Source organism: Lemur catta, chromosome 6, assembly GCF_020740605.2.
Source record: "Lemur catta isolate mLemCat1 chromosome 6, mLemCat1.pri, whole genome shotgun sequence".
NCBI lineage: Eukaryota > Metazoa > Chordata > Mammalia > Primates > Lemuridae > Lemur > Lemur catta.
Window position 1 is genome coordinate 68,738,132 of NC_059133.1, and position 24,632 is coordinate 68,762,763.

A 24,632-nucleotide genomic window follows, 5' to 3' on the forward strand; every position below is an offset into this window, starting at 1 on the left:
TTAAGTTGTGCCTCAGTTTTTTTCCAGGTCCACAAAAAGAATGATATTAATGTATTTGTAAAGAAATGGCAAGACAAAGGAAAAGGACTTTGAGTTTCTAGGGCAGTAAACTGTGGGAAGGTAAATACGTGCATGGGAGTGGGGGAACTAATAGAAGGCAAGAGCTAGTTAGTGAAGTTTGTAATGTAGATTCCTCTGGTGCCATCTCTGGGCTGACATGGTCTAGTGCTATCACTGAGGCCCGATGTTAACAGTGAAACAAAACTAGGGACCTCACCAATCAGAAACTGTCAACTATCCTCTAACTAGGGACTTTCCGTGGGTTTTACCCAAATAAGACAAATGTCTAGCTCTAGCCAATCAGGAAATTTCTCTACTTTGTTTCCATGTTCGGCCTATAAAAGCCCTTTGCTCATGCTGCTAAAGTGGAGCTCATGTGTTTGAAGAGCAAAGGGCACATGCAATAATGACTTTTCCCATACATCAGGAGTTCCTACTGTAGAGTGTGTAGTAGAGAATTCATTAGGGAACAAAACATTTAATACCTTTCAAATTTGTCATCTCTCATCTCTAGAATATGGGAACAATGAGCACCCTAATATTCTGGGGGGCATTTAAGGTACCAATATTTTGTGAGACTCTTGAGGGTTCCATTCCTCTTCCATTGTGGTTATCCTAATTTTTAGAGCTATACTTTCCACCCCTATATTTTGTGAGTTTGTTCCATAGCTCTATACCATAACATTTTCCAGTTTGAGGTTCTGGGGCAATCTGCTTATTTTTTGTGTGTTAGTAGAACACCACCAACTTACTTTCACAATATGATGTTTTTATTTGGGCAGTCAAGTGTCTTAAAACTCGGTGATTTAGGTAAAGTTTGTGGCTTCATCAAGATATGTCTTCTGTCCTGACTTGCTCGGCACTCTCCAACTCCCAGTCCATTTACCAGGACTGTTTTTGGTAGATTCAAGTCTACAATTAATAAAGGCTTTATTCTCTAGGTATTCCATCAACGAATATGAATTAAGCATCTATTACTTGCCAAGTATGTTTCAGGCCTCTGGAAAGACAAAAAGTAATAAAACACATTATTAGCTCTCATGAATCTCAGTCTAGTAATGAACAAAGACATGTAAATGAATTCTTGAGATATAATATGATAAAAATTATAATAAAGTGAATACTATAGAAGCTTCCTTAAATGACTGCTTCTTAACCAATGCACTGGATGATCCAATGCTCACTGTTCCTTTAGTAAAATATATTGGCTGCTGCCCATAACAAGTTGAACATTTTCAACCAGTAGACTCTACACATCCAATCACTCTGCTCTCAGTGGTCACACTGCATTCTTACTAATAATCAGATGTGCAAGAAGAATGAGCAAGGGAAACTTGTTCAACTTTGATTTGTTATAAAGGTATGGTTATTAAAACAATGTGGTACTGGCTCAAGGTTAGATATATTGACCAATGGAATAAAAACATTGGCCAGAAACACATACATGTCTACACACACATACACACATGCACATGAGTGCACACAAAACATGTGTGTCTATGTATATGCACACATACATACACAGGTGCACACACGCCTGTCAGCAACGTCAGTGTTCCAATTTCGCCACCTATACTTATTTATTCTCGTAGCCATCCTCGTGAGTGCTAAGTGGTATCTCACTGTGGTTTTAATTTGCATGTTCCCAATTACTAATGGTATTGATCATCTTTTTATGTGCATATTAGCCATTTGTGTATCTTCTTTGGAAAAATGTCTATTCAGATCCTTTCTCTATTTTTTTATTGGGTTTTCTTCTTATTACTGAGTTGTAAGAGTTCTTTATATTCTAGATACAAGTTTCTTATCAGATATGTGATTTGAAAGATTTTCTCCCATTATGTGGGTTGTCTTTTCACTTCCTTGATAGTGTCCTTTGATGCACAAAAGCTCTTAATTTTCGTGAAGTCCCATATCTATTTTTTCTTTTGTTACTCATAATTTTGGTATACAATCTAAAAAAATCCATCACCAAATCTGAGGATATGAGGTTTACCCGCTTTCTTTCTTTTAAAATTTTTATAATTTTAGCTCTTACATTTGCATGCTTGATAAATTTTGAGTTAATTTTTGCATATGGTATGAAGTCAGGATCCAATTTCATTCTTTTGCATGTTGCTATGCAGTTGTCCCAACACCATTTGTTGAAAAAAAACTTTCTTTCCACATTGAAGGATCTTGGCAATCTTGTCAAAAAGTTGACCAAAAACCATATGGGTTTAATTCTAGACCCTCAATTCTATTCAACTGATCAATTTAAAAACCACTGATCTGCGTGCTTGCTTCGGCAGCACATATACTGAAATTGGAACGATACAGAGAAGATTAGCATGGCCTCTGCGCAAGGATGACACGCAAATTCATGAAGTGTTCCATATAAAAAGAAAAAATAAAATAAAAAACATTGATCTGATTCACTAAGAACTGATTCAACAGGTTGAAAAAGAGAAGCAAGCTGAGGAGGGAAAGGCAAAACATACTATGCCTTGGTTGTTGCTTATGGCATTGTTGGAAATGAAAACCGTTGGCAAAGAGAAGGAAGTGGAGCCAAGAGCTCTAGTATGTGAAAGAAAGTCAGATCCTCATCCCTGCCCTCGTTCTCTGCTGGAACGTGGAAGACGTGGAAGAACAACACGGTTACCCCCACTGCCACCCCACTGAGCTCCCTCATTAGTCAGACTAGCCAGGATCCCCAGGGGGAGGTGCAAGTCATTCATTACACATGACCAACATTGCAGTATAAAGAAATTGCGTCATTTTGTTGACAAATACTAGCAACTGCCTGAAGACTTCTCGTGGTCTTAGATCCTTAGATAAGATAATCAGCATGCCAAAATTTCATTGAGGTTTCTGCAGAATGGACCAGTTTGCATGGAATGAGCATCTATATTATGGAAACAAATTATATCTAGTGAGTCTTTCTGTCATTCCTGAACCTAAGACTCCCCAATAGCTAAGTTAGTGGTTGCTACAAACTGGCAGTAAAATGTTATTGGAAATACATATTTCAGTGAAATGGGGATGACTTCTTAATAGAATGCATAGGGTTCAGCATCAAATCTATGTGAACCTTTGAACTTTACCTGAGCACCGTTCTCCTGAAAAACAGCAATAGGTTTTTTTTTTTTTAAATCCCTCCACCCTTTAGTGTTCCTGGAACACTACAAAAACCCACCCTTCCCTGTATGACTTAGATAAGACTAATAAATTACCCCCTTGTTTACTTACTACAGGGCCAACACAGGTCTTCCAAATTCGTATTCTTTGTCTCATAAATGATTAGCTGAGCTGTTTGCACTGACCAGTCTGGACAAAATGCCTGCTAACCTCACTTGACCACACTTTTTAAGTTAGGTTTCTCTTTCTCCCCCAGGCCCCTGAACCTTGGCCTACCCTTGTGTTTAAACAAGCATTGGAATGTGAAACAACCTCCTTAATGCCCCTTCCAGAATTGGGCTGACTGCAAAGAAAAATTGTCCAACATGCTGCCTGCTCAGTGTGCCACCTGCTGATCCCATTCCTCCATAACCTGTTCCTTCTAACCTTGTTTACTCCAGTGGCCTGGTCTCTGTTTTGCAATATCTTCCGCCCCACCCCCCACCCCCGTGCCCCCTGTCACAAGAGTCATTTTGAAAAAAAGGTCTCTCTTTACGTAAGTCCAGATTTGTTTTTAATTGACTCCTTGCAGCATAAATAGGTAGACAGGAATGGAAGGGGTTTTATTATAGTGATTTCATTTAATTATTTGAACTGTTTCTGAAATATATGCCTCAAATTACATAATTATCGATCAATAAAAGTTGATTTTTAATGCAATTTCAGCTGTCAAGTTCTTTAGGCCCTCCTTCAATTTTGTTGAAAGTAAAGAATTGGGAAACATCTGACTTGCAAAAGATGTGTTACTCCATCATCAGAGTCATCTGCTTCCTTAACAGCCAACACTGAGGTTTAGAAATATATCCTTCCTGGCGCCCTGGAGGCTTCCTCTTCCCCATGCAATGCACCCAGCGGGTGCGTCTTAGTGGCTGGAGAGTGGTTATGAAAGAGGGGCTGGAAAAGTAGGACCTGTGCAACATCTAAAGGCTAGCATGATGCCTTGACTACAGGCACGTTCTCAGGCAGATCTATTTAAGAAAAAGTATATACAGAAGTTGAGGATCCAGAAACTCATTTTCTCAAAACTAACTGCCAATGGCTCCCTTCCTCTGTCTTCATCAAAGCAGCCATTTTGCTGTTGCCACCTGCTAGTGTCGAAAGAGCCTCTGGCTTCAGGTTTACCAACAGCTGGAATCAGGAATAGGTGGCCAGACTTCAGGCTGAGATCCCAAATGGAGACAGGTACCTTACCTTGCAGAAAGAAAGTGATGTATAGAATAGCAACAGCTAATGACAAAAAGCCTCAAAGTTTTCTTTTTAAAAATAGCTGCGAGTGGCTGGGCGCGGCAGCTCACGCCTGTAATCCTAGCACTCTGGGAGGCCGAGGCGGGAGGATCGTTTGAGCTCGGGAGTTCGAGATCAGCCTGAGCAAGAGCAAGACCCCATCTCTACTAAAAATAGAAAGAAACTAGCTGGACAACTAAAAATATATAGAAAAAAAATTAGCCGGACATGGTGGCGCATGCCTGTAGTCCCAGCTACTCGGGAGGCTAAGGCAGGAGGATCGCTTGAGCCCAGGAGTTTGAGGTTGTGAGCTAGGCTGATGCCACGGCACTCACTCTAGCCTGGGCAACAGAGTAAGACTCTGTCTCAAAAAAAAAAAAAAAAATACCTGCGAGTAATATTACTGGAGTGGAACAGATAAACCTGATTAGAGGTAGAGGGGTAATCCCAGAAGCCAGGCTTTCTTCTCCAACACCTTTATAATTGCTTATCACACAAAGGCCAAAACTGTCTCAGAAATGTGCTCTGGAATATTAAGGCAGCTGGGCACTGACAGTGTTACAAGTTCTAGGAAGTTAGCCAAATGGTCCTTCTCACAGCAGGTGTTGAATAGCAAGGCATTAAGACTAGAAGATGCTAATGATGAAGCTAATAATGGTCTTGTCAAAGTAATAAAGACCCCCAAACGAGAACAAGCAAAGGCTATTTATTCAGAGCTTGCTATAGCAAGAGAGTCAGCCACCACCATTACTTGGGTTTTGGCAGAAACTCAAAAGCAGGCAGAGGAGTGGGAGTGCTTTGCTAGGGGGTGGAGGGGGCTGGGGAGCGGGGAAGTCTTGAGCTGTGCCCTGAGTGGAGGCTGCTGGGAAGCTGTGGGTGGGCCAGCTTCAAGTGGGATAGCCTACGTGACTGGTTAGGGGAGAGTATTTGACTTTCTCTACTCGGTCCTAAATTGGAAGCAGAGGCAAAAGTTAGGGAAGCTGCCAGCTTTTAATCAAGTCCTGGCCATTTGGGGCTGACTGATAACAGAGGTTACTGTCTGGCTTCCTGGACTGATGGCCAGAGATAGCAGTCTGAATTGCTACAAGTCTGAAACGTAGATAGTAGGTTGACTTCCCTGGCTGGTTCCTATACAGAATGGGTTAGTTCCCTGGGCCAGTTGCTGCACACTGTAGATTAGAGTTCTATTTTTATATATAGCCTGGCCGTTGTCCATTTGTATATTCAAGTCTCTTTGCCTAGATACCCTAGCAAATGCTGAGGTGACATCAAAGAGTGAGAGTAAAATCTTTTCTGGTTCTTGAAGCTCAGATGGGCCTGATTCAACAAATCAGCTCTATGGTTTCAAAGTTCTAAAGAAGCAGAGAAATCATCAGTTATTGTTTATGCAATAGGGATATTTTATCTATCAGTAACACTGTTCATAATTTTTCTTTTACATTTTGCACTGACTCCCAGCATTTTCGTTTTTCTTTGTTTAAATACAAAGTATAGATGTGGCCTGCGGGATTATTTTGTTGTTATTGTTTTTCTTTATATTTGGGCAGGGAGCATGTTTTTGGTGAATGAGTTTGTGCAAGTGGGTGTGTGTGTGTATTCAGTGAAGAATAAATTGGAAAATATTTCTATGTGTTGTCCTCCATCCCCGGTAGTAACAAAACAAATGTTTATATCCCTAAATACAAAGAATTACTGAAAAGAAAGTACCTTGTATTACAAATATGAAGACATTCAAGACTTGGTTTTAATTTGCTGTATTAACTTTTGTATTTGAAAATACGTCTTTCTTTAAGGTATCTTGTTATCTGCTTCGTGCTAATATGTGAGTAGAATATCTTTGGTCCAGCTGCCTTTGATTTAGTTACCCAGACAGACATAAGAGAATTTCTTTCACTCTTTTCTTCCTACTTTCCTACCAGTACATTTCCCTCTTCCTTTTATTTTCAAATGGGTTGGTCACCTTTTGGTAATGTGCTTCCTGTTCTCCCATCCAGAGAAGGGGTCAGCAAGCTTTTTCTAGAAAGGGCCGGACAGTAAACACTTTAGGCATGGCAGGCCATACAATCTCTGTTACAGCTACTCAGCTCTGCCCTTATAGCATGAAAGCAGCCATGGAAAATGCATAAATGAATGTGTGTGGCAGTATCCCATTAAAACTTTATGGATATTGAAATTTGATTTTCTTATAATTTTCATGTGTCATGAAATACTATTCTCTTCGCTGCCCCCTGCCAATCTGTTTAAAAATGTAAAAACTATTATTAGCTGTGGGCTACACCAAAATAGGCAGTGGGCCATATTTGGTTCACAGGCTATAGCTGGCCAATCACTAATCCAGAGTAGTGAAAGAAATCTAGTAAGAAAGAGGGTAAATGGAGTGCCTATGCCTCTCTCTGTAAGGATGTTCACTCTTCCTGAGTGATCACTGAGACCACCCACATCAACATAGCTTAACTATTGGGTTGGATAACTGAAATGTTTGCCTCCGGAAATGTTTGTCCAGAAAGTTAAGGCTATAAATCAATAAATAACTTCACTATCCATGTGGGGAGCTTTTTTCAAAGCTAATTTTATCTAGCTAAGCAATTTGTTCATTTACAAAAATAGCTCTCCTATTAGGACAATAGATCATTCACCTGGACAAAACACTTGCTTGTCAAGTAATAGTTGACTTATTATGACTCCCTTTGAGATCCTAATCTCCCCGTAACCACCAATCGTAAACTATTTTATGTCACAAACTTTGCCCAATCCCAAACGATTTCCCTTCCTGAAAGACCCCCCTATACCACTGAACTCATACTCTGAAACCCTATACATTTTTCTCTGATTTTTCTGAAGCATTACTGAAACTCTATCAAAGCTATATTCTTCCTTACTGCAGAAAGTCTAATAAAGGAAGCTTTGATTGATTAACAGGTTTTTCTTACAGCCTTCTGGAAGAGTTTGGTGATTTGAGGAAGAGAAACTCTATTCTCAACTTCTGACTTTGTATTTCCTTTATCATTTTTTGAAGTTTAAGATGGATTTAGTAAGCTTTCATGTGCTTACTAAATCATTATATGTCAACCTTATCCTATGTCCAAACTATTCTTACTAACATATGCAGAATGGTCTCTTTTCAGCAGGACTGAAATTGTGAAATTTAAAAAATATTGTGGTAATATATATATAACATAAAACTTGCCATTTTAAACCATTTTAAGTGTACAATTTAGTGGCATTAATGAATGTAATTCACAATGTCGGGCAGCCATGACCACTATTTCCAAAACTTTTTCATCACCCCAAAAGAAACTCATTAAGCCATAACTCTCCAACCTCTAGTAATTTCAGATCTAATTTCTATCTTTATGATTTGCCTGTTGTAGAATTTCATATAAGTGGAATCATATATTTTCCTTTTTGTGTCTGGCTTATTTCACTTCACATAATGTTTTAAAGGTTTATCCATGTTGTAGCATGTGTCAGAACTTCATTCTTCTTTACGACTGAATAATATTCTATTTTATGTATATATTAATTTTGTTTATCCATTCATCTGTCCATGGGCATTTGGATTGTTTCCACCTTTTGGCTAATGTGAACAATGCTGCAATGAATATTGGCTTACAAGTATCTGGCCAAGTCTGTGCTTTTAATTCTTTTAGGCATATTTTTATTAAGGTAATTGCTCAGTCATATGGTAAATCTATGTTGTTAGCTTTTTGAGAAATCACCAATCTGTTTTCTATAGTGGCTGTACCATTTTACATTACCACCAGTAATACATAGCAGTTTCCCCACATCTTCCCCTAAGGCTTGTTATTTCGTTTCATTTTGTTTTGTTTTTTTTATAACCATCCTAGTAGGTGTGACGTGGTAAATGTCCTTTCCTTTTGAATTAAAAAAAATGCTCATCCTGTAGCATTAACGGGGGCAATTGGTGAAAATGGCTCTGTTCTACCTTCACACTGGACTGATAGTTCGTCTAGGTACAGAATTTTATGGTGAAAATTAAGTTCCTCAGAATTTTAAAGACATTGCCAGGATACTTTTAAAATATCCTTTCTACACTTGTTCCCTTACTACCATCATCTTGGCTTCCAGATATGGAAGTGGAAAAGACACAAAGAAATCATTCAGCAATATGAGAATTATCTTTTTCTATATCCTGAGCCATTTTGGCATATGTACTTGACAGGATACATTAAAAATTTCTTTGGTTCAAAATGAAAAAATTAGAAATGAATAGTCAATGAAAAGTTTCCTTCTCAACTTTATGAGTCAGCTAGTGCCATAATAATGCTGCAGGAAAAACCCACCAAACCCCAGTGGCTTACAATAACATGCATTTATTCTTCTTGTTGGCAGGTCTGCGGGTCAGCTGATAATTCTACCTCAAACTGGGGCTTGGATGCCTGGGCGCCAGGGTTTGGGCAGGTTTCGCTCATGTCTGTTTCTCACATCTTATTCTGGGGCCCAGGCTGAAGGAGCAATGCTGTTGGGACATGTTGTTCTTAGGGAAAATGGCAGGACTAGGAGAGCCATGTTAAACCAGGAGCCAAGTCAAATCTATTTAAGGTCTCTGCTCATGTCCATTCTGCTAGTATGCCATTGGCCAAAGGAGATCACAGAGCCAGGCCTACGAACTATAATATAATCTCCCCACAGTAGAATGGGGAGCAGAATGAATATTCATTGAACAATAATCCAAATTATTGGACCAACTCATCAATCTCTCTGATGTTATTGGTGTTTTTGTTATACTTACATTGATGTTATCCGTACACAAGAAATTACATATAGGCCAGGCGTGGTGGCTCATGCCTGTAATCCTAGCACTCTGGGAGGCTGAGGTGGGAGGATTGCTTGAGGTCAGGAGTTTGAGACCAGCCTGAGCAAGAGCGAGACTCATCTCTACTAAAAATAGAAAAAATTAGCCGCCATGATGGTGTGAGCCTATAGTCCCAGCTATTTGGTAGGCTGAGGAAGGAAGATCGATTGAGCCCAGGAATCTGAGGTGGCTGTGAGCTAGGCTGGCACCATGGCACTCTAGCAGGGTGACAGAGCAAGACACACACACCCCCAAAAAGAAATGAAATTACCTATAGACTCTTTCTTTTTTTTTCTTCCCTAAAGCTCCGCCACAAGATAGATTCTCTCTTTACTCCCTTTTTTACACAAATTGTAACATTCAATACAAATACTATTTTTTTTTATCCCTGGTCCCCAGACCCCACCACCAAATATCTAATATAATATGTCATCTTTAAAATCAATTGTGAGAGATTTAGAGATTTCCCACCTCATTTACTCAAGATTATCTCATGCACGGTCTATCATTGTGCTTTCTGCAGAAATATTCTGATTCAACACTTTAAGTTTGTCACACACAGTGTCTTGATATTGAGGAAATCAGTGGCACTTGATTTGGGAATTTTCACAATTGAAATTGTTGGAAAGGATGAGGTTTGTTTTTAAGGAAATGTCCAAAAGCAGAACTTTGGGGGTAAAAAACAATTTCAGAGAAATTGAGAAACAATTTTCTATGAATCCACAGTGCTCCTACATGTTTAGCCCATGTGCTCCAAGACTATCTTTCTAGGAATGCTTTTGCAAGCCGGCAGCCTTGGAAAGATAAAGACAGGGCCTCCCCCTGGAGCCAATGTATTTGCATTCCTAGATAAAGAAAGATCAGAACCGTGGCTTCCTCCACTAGATTTACAGATGTCTTTCCCCAGAAATATTTGCTCACATTCCAGTGTAATAAAATAATGTCTCTCTCTGGAAGGGAGCAAGAGCAGATTAGCCAGCAGCCCTATATAAGACCAGAGCCTCCTAAACTCAGGCTTCATCTCCTGTATTACACCTCAAAAGCACGTGTAGGTACCATCTGGCCCTCCCTGTGTTGCCCCATGGGGGTTGGGGCTCAGGGAACTGGAGCTCTGATGTTACCTTGACTGCTGCCTTTGTTGTGAGTACTCGGTCTTTGTCTCTGACACAGAGGTCCCCTGTTTTCTGCCAATATGTATATAAAAATGTGTGGCAGGGTATCTCGTTAGCTTGCTTAAAATCTCAGATTTTTAAGTTTCTAACTTAACAAGAATGGTTTAAGAAGAGTCAGGGAAAAAAAATGAATACATATTCATGAATGTCATTTGAATAAACTGGGGTGTCCGTCCCTTCCTAAAGTGACAGAATGACTCTCTTGGTTTAAAAATAATAGGATCCATGGAAGTGAAGACGGAGGTGTGGGAAGTGAGGGGTGTCTGCTGTTCCCATTCAGTGATATAAGAAGTAAAATATATGTTCTCAATCTAAAAAATAAAGCCCACAGGGTGTTTTTATTCAAAGAATACAAAGGACAAGCACTTCTAAAAGGAAAAAAATGGGCTCTTTGAAATCTCCGGAGAGATTGTGACTAGAGTGCCACATGGGTGCTGCGGGAAGGAAACAATGAGATAAAGCCAGCTGGCACCAAAAATGCACCGAGGCATGGACACACCCACTCAGCTCACAACACCATTCCTATGTCCAACTTCTTTTCTTTCTCAAGGTTGGCCTTGGAGTTTATTTCAATGAGAACATGAGCTTGCAGGTGTAGGTGCCAGGGCTTCAGGGGGAAGTGAAGATGGCAAGTATTTACCTTGTGCAATGGAATTTGTCCTATCCAAGTGTTCTTAGGAGAGTCCTGCATAAAGGCAGCTCTTAGAAAGTGATGGTTGGTATCCAGAATCCTTGAAAGGCAGGACCTCTGTAAGTTAATTGGAGAAGAACTCATTGGAAGAGGGATCCATACTAAGTCTGAAGTCAAGGAGGCTTAGTGGGGACCAAGGACCAGTGGGCTTTGCTGGGGGTGACAGTAGGAATGGAACTAAAAGAAGACACTGTATAGAGAGGGAGAGGAAGGAGCCATGAATATTTTTTTTAATAGATGGAGTCTTGCTTTGTTGCCCTGGCTGGAGTACAGTGGGATCATTGCAGCCTCACACTCCTGGACTCAAGTGATCCTCCCACCTTAGCTTCCTGAGTGGCTGGGAGAACAGGCATGCACCATACCTAGCCAGTAAAAAAAAAAAAAAAATTTGTGGAGGAGGGTCTCACTGTATTGCCCAGGCTAATCTTGAGCTCCTAGCCTCAATGAATCCTCCTGCTTTAGCTTCCCAAGTATCTGGGATTACAGGCACGAGCCACTGTGCCCTGCTTACAGTTCTTAGGTGGTTTGGAAATCAGCTATGTGCCAGGCATATACTCAATGCTGGGTGCTCAAGGGATTTCATATGAATTGTAGATAAAGCTGCACAAGTTTCAAATTGGAGATTATTTTTAACCTCTTCCTCATCATCGCATCCTAAGATGTAATATTAACAACTAAAAAGAGGCAAAAGACCAACCTGCAATGCAGTAAGACAAGGTGTTTGTTGGGGTCTTAGGAATTGGAATTCAGGAGACACAGATTCAGCTAGAACCTAAATTGTATTCCGAAGAAAGAGAGGGAAGTAGGGGTTTCCAAAAGACGTAAAAGGAAGCTAAGGGTGATTACACAAGGTTTTTTAAAGAACTATCATTGGTGCAGGCAGGTGGCCAGTACATGAGTCCGTAGTTTATTGGCTGTTCTCATTCAGGAATTGCAGTGCCAGCAAAATTCCGTTGTTTTCTGGGATGTTGTGGTCATTGCAGTTTGACCTGGTTCTAAAGTTCAAGGCAAGTTTCTGTTTTTGTTTTTTGTTTTTGTTTGGCAAGTTTGCAGGAGGCGCAGGCAGTCCTTTACAGAATAGCTTCCCAACTCCACTTTAGAGCTCTAAACCAGAGTGATGCCATTTTGTATATCATGTTCTACAGTATCCGGGAAAAGATGGAATCCATTTCCTTTTCGGTATTGAGAAAACCTCAAGCTACACCACTGCGTGTCTTAAATCTGTTGTCCAATCTCTAGTGGATGGCTCTGGGTTGGTAAACTCTCTTCACTAAGACTTTTTCACTAAAGATGTAGTTTAATGTCTCCGAGTTCAGCCACAAGCTACCAAGAAAATTGTAATATATTTAGGGGTTGTTTTTAAGGATTGTACTTACAAGGAGTGGCAAATGGTACATCGCTGTCTCAGGCATACTCATGGCTACTTGCTTTGCAGTGAGCTTACTTAAAATGCCTTTTAGAGACTAAGAAAAAATTATGGTTTCAGGAAAAGAAGGCTTTCATATCAAAACCACATTTTTTTCTCACAGAAATATATTATGTTTTAGTAATTTCCACTTGGGAAAGGGTCAGGTCCTGCTAGTTAGAAAATTTCTCACTAAAAGAAAGTGAAATATGTTATGTCGGTTGGGTCATGAAGGGTAATCCTTTTTTTTTTTTTTAAGGCTGGTCAGTGAAGGGTAATCTTTAACCAGTTATCTAAGGAATAAAAAGGTGGATGTTAGGCCGGGCGCGGTGGCTCACGCCTGTAATCCTAGCTCTGGGAGGCTGAGGCAGGTGGATTGCTCAAGGTCAGGAGTTCGAGACCAGCCTGAGCAAGAGTGAGACCCCATCTCTACTAAAGATAGAAAGAAATTATCTGGCCAACTAAAAATATATATACAAAAAAAAATTAGCCGGGCATGGTGGCTCATGCCTGTAGTCCCAGCTACTAGGGAGGCTGAGGCAGTAGGATCGCTTAAGCCCAGGAGTCTGAGGTTGCTGTGAGCTAGGCTGATGCCACGACACTCACTCTAGCCCGGGCAACAGAGCGAGACTCTGTCTCAAAAAAAAAAAAAAAAAAAAAGTGGATGTTAAGTAGGGCCCCAAATTAATTTTCAATATTTTAAAATAAGTTTTAATATTTAAAACTTAATTCAAATTGATTTAATCATACAGAGTATACTATCTGCTCCATAAATTTTTGTAAAAACCACTGTAAAATTTTTAAAATATTGTAGGCATTTTTATAACACTTATAAAGAGATAAGACCACTTCTGAAGCTGTCCATGCCTCCTGCATACCAGAGATAATTTAAGTTTTTCTTCTTAAATGTCTGGATGATAAGATAGAGGATGTTTGCTCCAAAACACTGGCTCAGGAAAACACTTCAATTTTCTGCAAGATTATCTACATTGTTCTTACTGGTCAGCTGTGGATGAATATAAATCCTTATATTTTGCTCAATATTTTACAAATCTTTTACTGAATGCAAATGTCTTGTTTAATGTGTATGTTGCTAAAATACATTTTTTTTTTTTTTTTTGAGACTGAGTCTCACTCTGTTGCCCAGTCTAGAGTGCCGTGGCGTCAGCCTAGTTCACAGCAACCTCAAACTCCTGGGCTTAAGCGATCCTACTGCCTCAGCCTCCCGAGTAGCTGGGACTACAGGCATGTGCCACCATGCCTGGTTAATTTTTCTATATATATTTTTAGTTGTCCATATAATTTCTTTCTATTTTTAATAGAGATGGGGTCTCACTCTTGCGCAGGCTGGTCTCGAACTCCTGAGCTCAAACGATCCACCTGCCTCAGCCTCGCAGAGTGCTAGGATTAGAGGCGTGAGCCACCGCGCCCAGCTGATAAAATACATTTAAGCCTACTTCAAGGAACTTCCCACATGGAGTATGAATCTGTATTTATTGGTATTCTTTCAGTTACAAATAAAGAAATCCAAGTCAAACCAGCTTAATTACAAGGGAAATGTGTTGACTTTATTATGCTGGAAATTCCAGGAATAAGTCTAGTTTCAGATACCTGCACTTTCTAATCCAAGGACTCGACTGGTATTACAATTTGCAACTACTCTTGCAAATACCCTTTCTATTTTCCCCCCCCACTTCTGTTACCTGATTTCCTCAGTAAATTGGTGATGTTTTCCTTCACTGCAGATGGGACCACATCCCCTACCATCTTCATATCATCCCCAAATGAGAACTCTAAAGGCAAGAGACAGATGCCCATGCTCACTCTAATAGATATGTCTGGTAAGTATGTATGCTATACAAAAACATAAATATTGACTGGAAATCTTCTGCTTTGTTTATTCATTATCCCTAGAAAAGTAACTATGAGGAGATAATTCTCAGAGACTAGATTATCTTCATATAGAGTTATGGTAATGCAATTTCTTAAATAAAAGAAATATGTATTCAACAAATGTTGATTGAACACTTAAAATGTTCAAGATACTAGATAAATCAGTAAAGAAGCCAAGACACCATTATTCCCCCTCAGAGACAAATATTATAGTGAGGGTGATGGGTGTTAAACAATAAATGATAAAACTAAGTGTTAAGTTACAGTCAGAATAATGTTTATGTTAGTTATTAGTGCTGCTCACTCATATATGAGTCTACTCTTTCTCCAGATACATAGTGGGGTTGGGTTTGGATTGCATTGGACCAAGTTAATAGTTCTGGCCAATGAGTTATGAACAATAGAGATGCATGGCCCTTTTTAGCAGATGTGGAAAAGCCAATCCTAAAATTCAAAGGAAATTGTAAAGGGCTCCGAATAGCTAAAACAGTATTTAAAAACAAAAACAAAGTTAGGGAATTCATGCTTCCCAATTTCAAAACTTACTACAAAGCTACAGTAATCATAAAACTGTGGTAGTGGCATAAACATAGACATATAGACTAATGGAATAGAATTCAGAATCCAAAAATAACCCATATATCTGTGACAAATTGATTTTCAACAAAAGCATCAAGGCCATTCAATAGGGAAAAAATAGTCCCCTCAACCAATGGTGCTGGGACAGCTGGACGTCCACATGCAAAAAAACGAAGTTGGATCCCTACCTCATACCATATACAAAATTAACTTAAAATGGATCAATGACCTAAATATAAGAGCTAAAACTAAAAAACTTAGAAGAAAACATAGGGGTGAATCTTCATGACCTAAAATTTGGCAATGGATTCTTAGATTATGACACAAAAAGCACAAGTAACAAAAGAAAAGTTAGATAAATAAGACCTTATCAAAATGTAAAGCTTTTATGCATCAAAAGATATTATCAAGAAAGTGAAAAGACATCCTAGAGAATGGAAGAAAATATCTGTAAATCATGTATCTTTGATAAAGGTATTGTTTCCAGAATAACAAGAACAATAGAACTATGAAAAAGACAAACAACCCAATTAAAGCGTGGGCAAAAGAAATGAATGGACATTTCTCCAAAGAAGATATACGAATGGCCAGAAAGCACAGGAAAAGATGTTCAACATCATTAATCTTTAGGGAAATGCAAATCAAAACCATAAAGAGATACCACTTCACATGCACTAGGATGCTGAGTTATAATATTTAGAGGTGAAGTATCATGATATCTACAACTTATTTTCAAATGGTTAAAGAAGCATTCACACATACACACACCCATGTACACACACAGAAAGAGAGAGAGAATAAAAAAGTATACACTAAAAGAAATAATTTCCTCTTAATTGGAAAAATGGGCAATTCCAGGTCTGGGGCAGGAAAGTTTTCAATAAAAACAAATCCCAACTTAGGGAGAGACTTTAACTAGAAAGAAAGACTATTGCAATTGGGAGAGCACTCTGATCTCAGAAGCCTGCAAGCTCTCAAACTCAAACAGAAAAAGGCTTTCTTTTACAGGGTAAGGGAGAGGAAGCAGACATAGCTGCCCCCTGTAAGGGGAAGCTGTTACAGATAAAGGAGGAGAAATGACCACTGGGTCTGGCAGGAAAAGGGGCTCGCTGTAGAGAGCTGATTCCCAGGAGGAGCCGATAAAGGGCGCATGTTCCCCTTTTTTTGTCTGTTTGCTCAGGTTTGGGGGCAAGCAGAGTTCAGGAGCCTGTAGGAAAAAGAGAAGGCTGATGAAAGTTTGACCAAAGACGAAGCAGAGAGTAAGAAATGGGCAATTGTGAACACTTGGTCAGAAAATGCATGGTATGCTTAGAATGTCTTGTTGTGACCCTAAAATTAGATTTTCTAGTTTTTTTTTTTTTTTTTTTTTTTTTTTTGAGACAGAGTCTCGCTCTGTTGCCTGGGCTAGAGTGCCATGGCATCAGCCTAGCTCACAGCAACCTTAAACTCCAGGGCTCAAGCAATCCTCCTGCCTCAGCCTCCCGAGTAGCTGAGACTACAGGCATGAGCCACCATGCCCAGCTATTTTTTTCTATATATATTTTAGCTGTCTATATAATTTCTCTCTATGTTTTTTTTAGTAGAGACAGGGTCTTGCTCTTGCTCAGGCTGGTCTTGAACTCCTGAGCTCAAATGATCCTCCTGCCTCAGCCTCCCAGAGTGCTAGGATTACAGGCGTGAGCCACCGCGCCAGGCTGATTTTCTAGTTTTAAATGATGACTCCACCACTTGCAGTTTGTTAAAATGACCACCAAAAAAAAAATTACATACATATAGACAGATGTTAAGACAAATATGACAAAATTAACAGTGATTGAATCTAGGTGAAGGGCATATAGCTAATTCATTGTATTGTTTTAATTTTTCTATGTGTCTCAAAGGTTTTCATAATAAAAATTTGAGGGAAAATACACACAAAAAAGACATATTTTACAGGAAATTTCAAGTGCTTAGGAATAAATCTAATAAAAGGAATATAAACTCTTTTTGGAGAAAATTATAAAACCTTATGGAGATACATTAAAGAAAACCTAAATAAGTAGAGAGGTATACCTTATTTATTTACTTTTTTTTTTGAGACAGAGTCTCGCTTTGTTGCCCGGACTAGAGTGAGTGCTGTGGCGTCAGCCTAGCTCACAGCAACCTCAAACTCCTGGGCTTAAGCGATCCTACTGCCTTCACCTCCCGAGTAGCTGGGACTACAGGCATGTGCCACCATGCCCGGCTAATTTTTTCTGTATATATTTTTAGTTGGCCAGCTAATTTCTTTCTATTTTTAGTAGAGATGGGGGTCTCGCTCTTGCACAGGCTGGTCTTGAACTCCTGACCTCGAGCGATCCACCCGCCTCGGCCTCCCAAAGTGCTAGGATTACAGGCGTGAGCCACCGTGCCCGGCCTTTTGAATAGGAAGGATCAATATCTCCAAAATCTCCTGAGATTTATCATGTGACAAGCTGATTCAAAAAGTATTATGGAATCCCTTGTGATCTTTCTTTCCAACTTGGGTTTGGCAGAGTGGCTCAGCAAAGAAGGCTGGGAAGAATAGAAAGGGCTGTTCTGCCATCAGTGGTGTGGTGACCAGAGAATAGCCCCATCAACATTTGCAAGCACATCCATGGAGTGGGCTTCGAGAAATGTGCCCCTCAGGCACCCAAAGAGACCCAGAAATTTGCCATTAGGCAATGGGGACTCCAAATGTGTGCGTTGACACCAAGATCAACAAAGCTGTCTGGGCCTAAGCAAGAAGGAACATCTCATCCCATACCCACGTGCAGTTGTCCAGAAACCTGATGAGGATGAAGATTCACCAAACAAGCTCTATTCTTTGGTTACTCATGTACCTGTCACCACTTTCAAAACTCTGTAGTCAATGTGAATGAGAACAAACTGTGAGACTGTCGAAGTTACAAAACTGCTTAAACGAATAAACAGTAAAAGTATTATGAAAGAGTAAAAGGGCCAAGCACAAATACTTTGTTTTTAAAGTTTAGTATTAACCATGGAATTAAAAAAAAAGTGGGTCAATGAAACAGAATAAACAAGAGCCCAGAATAAAGTCCCACGTCCATATGGAGACGTGACTTAGGAGGGAACACACCACAGATCAGCAGAGAAACCAGTGGCTCCTGAGTAAATGGCGCTGAAACAACGGAAAATGAATTTCAGGTAAATTAGAGCCTGAAATGTGAAAGGCAAAATTATAAAACTTTTAGAAGACAAAATAGGAAAATATTTTAAGACATTAAAGTAAGAAAACACTTGACAAAGGAAAGCACTGACAATTTTTTTTTTTTTTGGACAGAGTGCCATGGTGTCAGCCTAGCTCACAGCAACCTCAAACTCCTGGGCTCAAGCGATCCTCCTGCCTCAGCCTCCCGAGTAGCTGGGACTATAGGCATGTACCACCATGCCAGGCTACTTTTTTATACTTTTAGTTGCCTGGCTGATTTCTCTCTATTTTTAGCAGAGACAGGGTCTCACTCTTGCTGAGGCTGGTCTCAAACTCCTAACCTCAAGTGATCTTCTGGCCTTGGCCTCTCAGAGTGCTAGGATTATAGGTGTGAGCCACCACATCTGGCCAGGACTGACAAATTGAACCACATTAAATTAAGACTATCTCTTTATTGAAAAACACCATACAGTAAGTGAAAGACAACAACAAGCAAAAAGAAGATATCTGCAAATCATACAACTGGAAAGACTAGTATCCAGAATATACAAAGATTTTCTACAAATAAAAAAGGAAAAATAAATACACAGAAAAATGGACAAAAGGCATTCCATAGACAGGAACCATAAACATAAGAAAAAATGTTCATCCTGCTAGAAATGAAGGAATGCAAATTAGAAACACTATTAGTTAGCATTTCTCAGCCACTAGATTTGCAAAAAAATCTTTTCATCTGATGAAATTAAGTGTTAGTGACAATGTGGAATAATAAAAGCTTTCATACAATGGTGGGAATTGGTACAATCACTTTGTAAAATTGTTTTGCATTATAAGAATAAAGTTGAACATGCACATAACTTAAAATCCAGTTACTCTACACCTAGATCATAACCCAAAGTTTTGCACTTGAGCATGAGGAGACAATACAAGAATACTCTTAGCAACATTGTTTATAATAGCCTCTAACTAAAAGCTGTCTGATGTCAATCAGTACAATTGTAAACTGGTATATTCATCAATGGAACAAAGCAGAAAGAACTAAATGAATTACAGATACTTCACATCACATGGATGAATCTCAAAACATTGTTTCATGAAAGAAATAAGCCTCAGAATAATATATATGGTATGATTTAATTTAAGAACAGGCAGAATAGAACAATATGTTGTTTTGGTTTAGGAATACATATATATTATAAAAAAACAAAAAATAAGATAACACAAAATTCAGAGTAGGGGAATATACCATCTGAGTGAGGCACACAGGCGATCTTTAAATAGGGTGACCATGTGTACTGGTTTGTCTGCGAAAGTCCTGGTTTACACCTCTTGCATCTGTCCATTTAATACACCTTTTCATTCTCAAAAGTGTCCTGGGTTAAAGAAAAAAAAAGCTATATATGATCATCTTTCCTTAAAAGTACTGACAATGGCTGGGCGCAGTGGCTCACACCTGTGATCCCAGCATTTTGAGAGACAGAGGCTGGAGGATTGCATGAGGCCAGGAGTTTGTGACCAACCTAAGCAACCTAGGGAGACCCTGTCTCTACAAAAAAATACAAAAATTAGCCAGGTGTGGTGGCATGTGCCTACAGTCTCAGCTACTGGGGAAGCTGAGGCAGGAGGATTGATTGAACCCAGGAGTTCGAGGCTGCAGTGAACTATGATCATGCAACTGAATTCCAGCCTGGGTGACAGAGTGAAACCGTGTGTCTTAAAAAAAATAAAGATAATAATGTTTTTGTGAGTTCTGGTTAAAAAAAAAAAAGAGTACCGGTGATGTTCTGTTTTTCAAACAGAGTGGTAGATATATGGGTACTTATAAGTATTAAGCTATATATGTGTTATATTCACAATTTTATTTGATGATATATTTCACAATTAAAAAATTAAAACAAAAAACAGTAGGACACAAATTCTACATCAGAATACAGTAGAATTCATTGCTAGGCAGTGTGGAGGGCATCAAGTTTTGCCAGACCGTCAGGAGTTTATGAACTTAGAGTGCTACCAACCTGCCTGGTTTTATTTCTCCACCAGGGCTTGGTTGCAAGCTACCCAGGTGTAAGAAAAGAGAAAGCAGAGTACTGGCTTCATCTAGGGTTGAAGTATTGCCAGTGAGGTGCATTAAGAGGACAGAGGGAGGAGAAGTTTAAGACACTTGAAAGGAATCGTGGCAGTGATTGATCATAAAGTCTAATCTGGGTGGGAGTCAGTACAGTTAGAAGAGGGCTGACTGATAGAGAAAAGATATGGAATGTCAGGATCAGTACAGTCTAGATCCCAATGAGTAGGAAAATTGTTGAGAATATTTACATACTGAATGTTTACCTTTGAGTGCTTACTATGGGCAAGCACTGTGGTAGACGCTGGGGAACCAGTGTTGAGTCAAAACAGACAAGGTTTATGCCCTTACAGATTTTACATTCTAGTAGGGGTGCCAGACAGTAATCAAATAATCACACAAAGAATTGCCTGTAATAAGGAATAAGACGGATGGGACCAAGAGTATGACATTTAACAAATGCTTTAATAGAGCATCTAACCTAATCAGAGTAGTCAAGGAAGGCTTCTTTGAGGAAGTGACAATTGATTTGGCCCTAAAGGATGGACAGGAGTTTACTAAGTGAAATGATGGACTGTGTGTATTTGTGCATGAGCTGAGGAGCTATTCGAGACCATTTTAGGTAAAATGCAAGAAAAGAGATTGTTTTAGGGGAAAGAGATATTTGAGATTTTGGGACTGAGGACATTTCAAGTGATGACAAGGGCCACAGCAGCACTGTCCAGCAGAAATAGAATGTAAACCATCACATTTAATGTGGCTACTAGAAAAACAATTTCCTTAAAAAAAGGAAAAGGCACAGATGAAATTGAAAGTAATTTGAACAATATATTTTCAAATTATATATAGCCCAAATATTCTTATATAATCAGCTTTAAAAATGAGTTTATCTCAGTGATTGACAGCATGAACTCTGGACTCAAATAAAACTGGGTTCAAATCCTTGCTCTACCATTTCCCAGGCTCTAGCAAGTGCCAGCCAACTTAAATAATTTAGCTCTTATTTCATCACATCCACTGTTTCCTGCTTTAAAGGATTTTTCCAAAATGGCATAGCACCTCCTCTCCAGTGGTCGTCAAAATGGGGTATGTACCCTTGAGGAGCTTGAAGAACTGTGACGTACATGGGCATGAACGGCTTTAAGGGACCAATTTCAGAGTCTCAGCTTCTATTTGAACTCTCATAAAATCGACCTACCTGGGAATGTGTCTATGATCTGCTAATCTTTTAATCACCCTTCTCCTAACATACAAAATAGGACATATCTCTCACCTATCCCCAAACTTGTATGCTGTGTGGGGTGCAGGGATGAAGGGCTATAAAATCTCTCTCTGAAACACAAAATAAAGGGACTATTGAGCCTTATTTCATCCAGATATCCAGATGAGTAATTCATGCCTTGACTAATTAGCTATCTATTTATCTACTGCTGCACAGAAAATTAGCCCAAAACATAGTAGCTTAACACAACAATAAATGCATGCTTTCTAGGGTCATTATGGAGATGAGGCTTCATCTCCAGGTTGAGCCATCAAGATAAGTGCAAGGAAGCTTTGCTTCAAGAGAGGCTAAACCAGTAGTTTCCAGCTGGATTTTCTATCCCTCTGGTCACATAATCAAGTCAGGTGATCTAACTTGTTAGGCCAATTGAAAACCATTGGTAAAGAAACTGACCAGAAAAGATTCAGATTTTAAATAGTACATGATAAATTCCACTACCTTTATATTGGCCTTCGGTCAAAAACCAAACACCCACAAGTCCTCAAAAGCAAAGATGGAGTTTTTCTAGTCCAGATAAAAATCCACCTATTCTCCACAAATTCCCAATAAATGTCCTTTACTTTAAGGGCCTTTGGTGCCAAATTCGACACATTGAGAAGTTTCACACAGATTAGGAAAATATCTAGACACAGGTGATTCGTGCTTCCTTGGAGATCACTCGTTCCTGACACCTATTAAGTAAGTTCTCTTAGTGCTTCTGTGGTTCGTATAGGCCTTATAGACATTCTAGAAGTATTTATTGAGAAAGAGAAAAAAGAGGAAGGAAGCAAAAAAAGCAATCATTTTGGGGTCTGTTTCCCTTTCTACCTCTGGCCTTTCCCTCTACTAAGCATGTTTACTTCCTCATCTACATCGTCGTTCTACTTTCAGCTGTTTAAACTTTCCCTTTCCTACAAGGACCAGTGTGACCTGGATAGTCTGGCCCAAACTTAACTTTTCAAACTCTATAATCTGTCTCTCCTCATCTTGACACTGGGTTTAGGCTCATTTCTCTTATTGCTGGATACCTAGGTTCTGAACTCCTATTGGGTTATCTCTCAAGTCATCACGAGATAGAAGATAGACTTCCTATTCTAGAAGACAGAATAGATTTGAGATCTTCTCCCAACTTAAAAATAAACAACACATTTATACCTAAATTCTACTTACTGCACTTTGTCCTAAGCAAATAGGTTAAAGCTGTTGTCTAACGTTTTATATTTAGGGGATACTCTTCATGATTGATTGTATTTACTTCTTTATGATTTTCTTTGCAATCTGAGTTTTCTCCTCATAAATTTTATTCTCAATTCTTTAGGAAGACTGATTTTCAGTGTGTAAATCCTGTTGACAAATGAGATTCTAGAAGGATGGAAACTCCCTTTAAAGAGGCCATCTGTGAGGTAAGTCGACACAGCAGGTCCAGTCGCTCAGTTCTCACATCGCCAAGGCAGCCGGGAACCACACAGTTGACCCTTGGCTAACCCTCAGGAATGAGGTTCTTGGGATGTCCTTTATGTCAGTAATTGATGATTTTGTTGTGTACACTGGAGCAATGTACCATGTCCTACCAGCCTGTTAATTTGCTTTACACAAATGTTAAGATTGATGATATACCCCCAGTTTCATGGTTGAGATCCCGAGCTTTGGTCGCTATGGCTAGTAGCATAGCAGGGTATGGCTATGTGACCAGTCCCCCATAAAAGCCTTAGACTTTGAAACCTGAATGGGCTTCCCTGAGCAGAGACATTTCACACATGTCCCCGTAATCGAGTTTAGAGAGAAAGCATGTCCTGTGTGGCTTCAGATGAGACAGGACTTGAAATATGTGTTGGACCTCTCGAGATACCACCTGATGCATGTCTTTTTCCCATCGCTTTTGCTCTGTATCCTTTGTGGTAGTAAACTTTAGCTGTGAGTTTAACTTGCCGTTGAGTCTTTCTGGCAAATCACCAAACTTGGGGTGATCTTGGAACCCCCAAAACACCACCTATTCCAACCCACATATATGTTCCCTTTGTAATATCTCTGCTAACAGGTCATCCTGTCATGGTTTAAATATGTCCAGTAATGGTGAACTCACTACTTGTTGGCACATGAATTTAGAAATCATTTGATTTTAACATCTATAGGATGCAATATTCACAACTAAAAATTGAACAGCAAAATTGAGTGATAAGCAAGCAACCATTCTCTCAGACAGAGTGCTATCCTTTTTAAGAATTTAGAAGAGCCTCAAGTCAGTAATTATGATTTTTATCAAGGATCATATCTGGAAGCAATGGAAGAAAAAAAATCTACCTAAAATAGCAAACATTAAAAGACAAATAGTAAGAGTTGGGAAGAATATAGAGAAATAGAAACTCTCATCTAATGCTGGTAGGAATGTAAAATGGTTTGGCAGTTCCTCAAAATGTTCAACAGAGTTATAGATGATCCGGCAATTCCACTCCTAGATATATGGCCAAGAAGAATGAAAACACACATTCACACAAAATCATTTAGAAATCTTCATGGCAGCATTCTTCATCATAGATAAAAAGTAGAAACAACCCAAATATCCGTCAATTAATGAATGAATAAATAAAATGTGGTATATTCATACAATGGAATCTTATTCAGCTATAAACAGAAATGAAATGCTGATGCATGCTACAACATGGATAAACTTGGAAAACATGTTAAGTGAAAGAAGCCAGTCACAAAGTACTACATATTATATGATTCCATTTACATGAAATGTCCAGAATAAGCAAACCCATAGAAACAAAAAGCAAATTGATAGTTGCCTAGGGCTTTAGGGCTTGGGGGGAAATGGGAGTGATTGCTAATGGGCATGAGATTTTTCTTTGGGGTGATGAAAATGTTCTAGAATTGGCAGGGCGCAGTGCCTCACACCTGTAATCCTAGCATTCTGGGAGGCCGAGGCAGGAGGATAGTTTGAGCTCAGCAGTTCAAGACCAGCCTGAGCAAGAGCGAGACCTCATCTCTACTAAAAATGGAAAGAAATTATATGGACAGCTAAAAAATATATATAGAAAAATTAGCCAGGCATGGTGGTGCATGCCTATAGTCCCAGCTACCCAGGAGGCTGAGGCAGGAGGATCGCTTGAGCCCAGGAGTTTGAGGTTGCTGTGAGCT

General features: G+C 39.3%; 1 long non-coding RNA gene and 1 other non-coding gene across 3 annotated transcripts in view; one reads left to right on the forward strand and one right to left on the reverse strand.

Moving 5' to 3' along the window:
• Positions 1–24,632, reverse strand: part of LOC123639876 — a 64,430-nt gene that overhangs the window by 19,814 nt on the left and 19,984 nt on the right. For both annotated transcript variants that reach the window (XR_006735827.1, XR_006735828.1), the window contains one exon: positions 813–1,060. This is a non-coding gene — a long non-coding RNA (uncharacterized LOC123639876). The remainder of the gene's footprint in view (positions 1–812; positions 1,061–24,632) is intronic.
• On the forward strand, positions 2,336–2,442 carry LOC123640833. Its single transcript, XR_006736077.1, has one exon. It is a non-coding gene; the product is annotated as a U6 spliceosomal RNA (small nuclear RNA).